This window comes from Pelobates fuscus, chromosome 7 (assembly GCF_036172605.1).
Source record: "Pelobates fuscus isolate aPelFus1 chromosome 7, aPelFus1.pri, whole genome shotgun sequence".
Classification (NCBI taxonomy): domain Eukaryota; kingdom Metazoa; phylum Chordata; class Amphibia; order Anura; family Pelobatidae; genus Pelobates; species Pelobates fuscus.
In genome coordinates this window covers 15,028,009-15,033,008 of record NC_086323.1, presented here as the reverse complement: position 1 = coordinate 15,033,008, position 5,000 = coordinate 15,028,009, and the positions used below count along the sequence as shown (strand labels likewise).

The following is a 5,000-nucleotide window of genomic DNA, read 5'->3' as shown; positions in this document are numbered from 1 at the left end:
ATAAATTCCATCCATCTGACAGCAGGCAAGGTGTGGATCCTGCCTTTCTCACGTATGGTGAGCAACCCTACATTAAGCTTTAACTTGGAGAATCTGCCATAAATATTAATGACCCCACTAAATATGTAAAAAAAGAAAAAAATATCATTTTTTTTTTTATAGCTTGTATCATGTTAACAGCAAAGGGAAGAGGAGCACAGCTGCTTGCAGTGCAACATGGGTATTCAAATGAGGCATGCCCACTGCTGACACGCCCCTAAATGCATGCTTGGTCTCTCGGCAGAGCCCTGCAGCTGTCAAGAATGCCAGAGCCTGAGGCATGCTTTGCCCGCAGTCAAAGATGCTGACATCATAAATAGGGAGCCAAAACTTTTTCTTTTTTTCGCAACAGCTTGGTGCTTAGAACCTCTTGGATCTCTGTTTAAGAAGTTTCTTCTACTTTTGTACAAGTTTAGCACAGCCAGTGTAAACTGGGCCAGAAAAAATTGAGTGAAACTCATGGTCGTTCCTCTCCACGGAAATCTTTAGTAAAAGGCGAAAGATTTATTCGATCTGAAGAGAAACCAGAGTATAAAATCCATCCATCTGACAGCAGGCAAGGTGCGGAACCTGCCTTTTACACGTATGGTGAGCAACCCTACATTAAGCTGTAACTTGGAGAATCTGCCATAAATATTAATGACCCCACTAAATATGTAAAAAAAGAAAAAATATCTGTTTTTTTTTTTAAGCTTGTATCATATTAACAGCAAAGGGAAGAGGAGCACAGCTGCTTGCAGTGCAACATGGGTATTCAAATGAGGCATGCCCACTGCTGACACGCCCCTAAATGCATGCTTGGTCTCTCGGCAGAGCCCTGCAGCTGTCAAGAATGCCAGAGCCTGAGGCATGCTTTGCCCGCAGTCAAAGATGCTGACATCATAAATAGGGAGCCAAAACTTTTTCTTTTTTTCGCAACAGCTTGGTGCTTAGAACCTCTTGGATCTCTGTTTAAGAAGTTTCTTCTACTTTTGTACAAGTTTAGCACAGCCAGTGTAAACTGGGCCTGAAAAAATTGAGTGAAACTCATGGTCGTTCCTCTCCACGGAAATCTTTAGTAAAAGGCGAAAGATTTATTCGATCTGAAGAGAAACCAGAGTATAAAATCCATCCATCTGACAGCAGGCAAGGTGCGGAACCTGCCTTTTACACGTATGGTGAGCAACCCTACATTAAGCTGTAACTTGGAGAATCTGCCATAAATATTAATGACCCCACTAAATATGTAAAAAAAGAAAAAATATCTGTTTTTTTTTTTAAGCTTGTATCATATTAACAGCAAAGGGAAGAGGAGCACAGCTGCTTGCAGTGCAACATGGGTATTCAAATGAGGCATGCCCACTGCTGACACGCCCCTAAATGCATGCTTGGTCTCTCGGCAGAGCCCTGCAGCTGTCAAGAATGCCAGAGCCTGAGGCATGCTTTGCCCGCAGTCAAAGATGCTGACATCATAAATAGGGATCCAAAACTTTTTCTTTTTTTCGCAACAGCTTGGTGCTTAGAACCTCTTGGATCTCTGTTTAAGAAGTTTCTTCTACTTTTGTACAAGTTTAGCACAGCCAGTGTAAACTGGGCCTGAAAAAATTGAGTGAAACTCATGGTCGTTCCTCTCCACGGAAATCTTTAGTAAAAGGCGAAAGATTTATTCGATCTGAAGAGAAACCAGAGTATAAAATCCATCCATCTGACAGCAGGCAAGGTGTGGAACCTGCCTTTCACACGTATGGTGAGCAACCCTACATTAAGCTTTAACTTGGAGAATCTGCCATAAATATTAATGACCCCACTAAATATGTAAAAAAAGAAAAAAATATATATATTTTTTTTTTTTAGCTTGTATCATGTTAACAGCAAAGGGAAGAGGAGCACAGCTGCTTGCAGTGCAACATGGGTATTCAAATGAGGCATGCCCACTGCTGACACGCCCCTAAATGCATGCTTGGTCTCTCGGCAGAGCCCCGCAGCTGTCAAGAATGCCAGAGCCTGAGGCATGCTTTGCCCGCAGTCAAAGATGCTGACATCATAAATAGGGAACCAAAACTTTTTCTTTTTTTCGCAACAGCTTGGTGCTTAGAACCTCTTGGATCTCTGTTTAAGACGTTTCTTCTACTTTTGTACAAGTTTAGCACAGCCAGTGTAAACTGGGCCTGAAAAAATTGAGTGAAACTCGTGGTCGTTCCTCTCCACGGAAATCTTTAGTAAAAGGCGAAAGATTTATTCGATCTGAAGAGAAAACAGAGTATAAATTCCATCCATCTGACAGCAGGCAAGGTGTGGAACCTGCCTTTCACACGTATGGTGAGCAACCCTACATTAAGCTTTAACTTGGAGAATCTGCCATAAATATTAATGACCCCACTAAATATGTAAAAAAAGAAAAAAATATCATTTTTTTTTTTTTATAGCTTGTATCATGTTAACAGCAAAGGGAAGAGGAGCACAGCTGCTTGCAGTGCAACATGGGTATTCAAATGAGGCATGCCCACTGCTGACACGCCCCTAAATGCATGCTTGGTCTCTCGGCAGAGCCCTGCAGCTGTCAAGAATGCCAGAGCCTGAGGCATGCTTTGCCCGCAGTCAAAGATGCTGACATCATAAATAGGGAGCCAAAACTTTTTCTTTTTTTCGCAACAGCTTGGTGCTTAGAACCTCTTGGATCTCTGTTTAAGAAGTTTCTTCTACTTTTGTACATGTTTAGCACAGCCAGTGTAAACTGGGCCAGAAAAAATTGAGTGAAACTCATGGTCGTTCCTCTCCACGGAAATCTTTAGTAAAAGGCGAAAGATTTATTCGATCTGAAGATAAACCAGAGTATAAAATCCATCCATCTGACAGCAGGCAAGGTGCGGAACCTGCCTTTTACACGTATGGTGAGCAACCCTACATTAAGCTGTAACTTGGAGAATCTGCCATAAATATTAATGACCCCACTAAATATGTAAAAAAAAGAAAAAATATCTGTTTTTTTTTTTAAGCTTGTATCATATTAACAGCAAAGGGAAGAGGAGCACAGCTGCTTGCAGTGCAACATGGGTATTCAAATGAGGCATGCCCACTGCTGACACGCCCCTAAATGCATGCTTGGTCTCTCGGCAGAGCCCTGCAGCTGTCAAGAATGCCAGAGCCTGAGGCATGCTTTGCCCGCAGTCAAAGATGCTGACATCATAAATAGGGAACCAAAACTTTTTCTTTTTTTCGCAACAGCTTGGTGCTTAGAACCTCTTGGATCTCTGTTTAAGAAGTTTCTTCTACTTTTGTACAAGTTTAGCACAGCCAGTGTAAACTGGGCCTGAAAAAATTGAGTGAAACTCATGGTCGTTCCTCTCCACGGAAATCTTTAGTAAAAGGCGAAAGATTTATTCGATCTGAAGAGAAACCAGAGTATAAAATCCATCCATCTGACAGCAGGCAAGGTGTGGAACCTGCCTTTCACACGTATGGTGAGCAACCCTACATTAAGCTTTAACTTGGAGTATCTGCCATAAATATTAATGACCCCACTAAATATGTAAAAAAAGAAAAAAATATATATATTTTTTTTTTTTAGCTTGTATCATGTTAACAGCAAAGGGAAGAGGAGCACAGCTGCTTGCAGTGCAACATGGGTATTCAAATGAGGCATGCCCACTGCTGACACGCCCCTAAATGCATGCTTGGTCTCTCGGCAGAGCCCCGCAGCTGTCAAGAATGCCAGAGCCTGAGGCATGCTTTGCCCGCAGTCAAAGATGCTGACATCATAAATAGGGAACCAAAACTTTTTCTTTTTTTCGCAACAGCTTGGTGCTTAGAACCTCTTGGATCTCTGTTTAAGACGTTTCTTCTACTTTTGTACAAGTTTAGCACAGCCAGTGTAAACTGGGCCTGAAAAAATTGAGTGAAACTCGTGGTCGTTCCTCTCCACGGAAATCTTTAGTAAAAGGCGAAAGATTTATTCGATCTGAAGAGAAACCATTGTATAAATTCCATCCATCTGACAGCAGGCAAGGTGTGGAACCTGCCTTTCACACGTATGGTGAGCAACCCTACATTAAGCTTTAACTTGGAGAATCTGCCATAAATATTAATGACCCCACTAAATATGTAAAAAAAGAAAAAAATATCATTTTTTTTTTTTTATAGCTTGTATCATGTTAACAGCAAAGGGAAGAGGAGCACAGCTGCTTGCAGTGCAACATGGGTATTCAAATGAGGCATGCCCACTGCTGACACGCCCCTAAATGCATGCTTGGTCTCTCGGCAGAGCCCTGCAGCTGTCAAGAATGCCAGAGCCTGAGGCATGCTTTGCCCGCAGTCAAAGATGCTGACATCATAAATAGGGAACCAAAACTTTTTCTTTTTTTCGCAACAGCTTGGTGCTTAGAACCTCTTGGATCTCTGTTTAAGAAGTTTCTTCTACTTTTGTACAAGTTTAGCACAGCCAGTGTAAACTGGGCCTGAAAAAATTGAGTGAAACTCGTGTTCGTTCCTCTCCACGGAAATCTTTAGTAAAAGGCGAAAGATTTATTCGATCTGAAGAGAAACCAGAGTATAAAGTCCATCCATCTGACAGCAGGCAAGGTGTGGAACCTGCCTTTCACACGTATGGTGAGCAACCCTACATTAAGCTTTAACTTGGAGAATCTGCCATAAATATTAATGACCCCACTAAATATGTAAAAAAAGAAAAAAATATCTTTTTTTTTTTTTTTTTAGCTTGTATCATGTTAACAGCAAAGGGAAGAGGAGCACAGCTGCTTGCAGTGCAACATGGGTATTCAAATGAGGCATGCCCACTGCTGACACGCCCCTAAATGCATGCTTGGTCTCTCGGCAGAGCCCTGCAGCTGTCAAGAATGCCAGAGCCTGAGGCATGCTTTGCCCGCAGTCAAAGATGCTGACATCATAAATAGGGATCCAAAACTTTTTCTTTTTTTCGCAACAGCTTGGTGCTTAGAACCTCTTGGATCTCTGTTTAAGAAGTT

At 41.9% G+C, this 5,000-nt stretch overlaps 9 non-coding genes across 9 annotated transcripts in view; all 9 read right to left on the bottom strand.

The window, feature by feature from the left end:
• The window catches only part of LOC134569749 (U5 spliceosomal RNA), a 114-nt gene extending 112 nt beyond the window's left edge, over positions 1-2 (bottom strand). The window contains exon 1 of the small nuclear RNA XR_010084416.1: positions 1-2. This exon is cut by the window's left edge and continues 112 nt beyond it. This is a non-coding gene — a small nuclear RNA (U5 spliceosomal RNA).
• Positions 3-457: 455 nt separating this feature from the next.
• On the bottom strand, positions 458-572 carry LOC134570172 (U5 spliceosomal RNA). The gene has a single exon (XR_010084817.1). It is a non-coding gene; the product is annotated as a U5 spliceosomal RNA (small nuclear RNA).
• Positions 573-1,027: 455 nt separating this feature from the next.
• On the bottom strand, positions 1,028-1,141 carry LOC134569884 (U5 spliceosomal RNA). Its single transcript, XR_010084547.1, has one exon. It is a non-coding gene; the product is annotated as a U5 spliceosomal RNA (small nuclear RNA).
• Positions 1,142-1,596: 455 nt separating this feature from the next.
• Positions 1,597-1,710, bottom strand: LOC134569872 (U5 spliceosomal RNA). The gene has a single exon (XR_010084536.1). It is a non-coding gene; the product is annotated as a U5 spliceosomal RNA (small nuclear RNA).
• Positions 1,711-2,168: 458 nt separating this feature from the next.
• On the bottom strand, positions 2,169-2,282 carry LOC134569703 (U5 spliceosomal RNA). The gene has a single exon (XR_010084372.1). It is a non-coding gene; the product is annotated as a U5 spliceosomal RNA (small nuclear RNA).
• Positions 2,283-2,739: 457 nt separating this feature from the next.
• LOC134569825 (U5 spliceosomal RNA) lies at positions 2,740-2,854 on the bottom strand. The gene has a single exon (XR_010084491.1). It is a non-coding gene; the product is annotated as a U5 spliceosomal RNA (small nuclear RNA).
• Positions 2,855-3,310: 456 nt separating this feature from the next.
• LOC134569860 (U5 spliceosomal RNA) lies at positions 3,311-3,424 on the bottom strand. The gene has a single exon (XR_010084525.1). It is a non-coding gene; the product is annotated as a U5 spliceosomal RNA (small nuclear RNA).
• A 458-nt stretch (positions 3,425-3,882) lies between these two features.
• LOC134569928 (U5 spliceosomal RNA) lies at positions 3,883-3,996 on the bottom strand. Its single transcript, XR_010084590.1, has one exon. It is a non-coding gene; the product is annotated as a U5 spliceosomal RNA (small nuclear RNA).
• A 458-nt stretch (positions 3,997-4,454) lies between these two features.
• On the bottom strand, positions 4,455-4,568 carry LOC134570401 (U5 spliceosomal RNA). Its single transcript, XR_010085032.1, has one exon. It is a non-coding gene; the product is annotated as a U5 spliceosomal RNA (small nuclear RNA).
• Between the last annotated feature and the right edge of the window lie 432 nt (positions 4,569-5,000).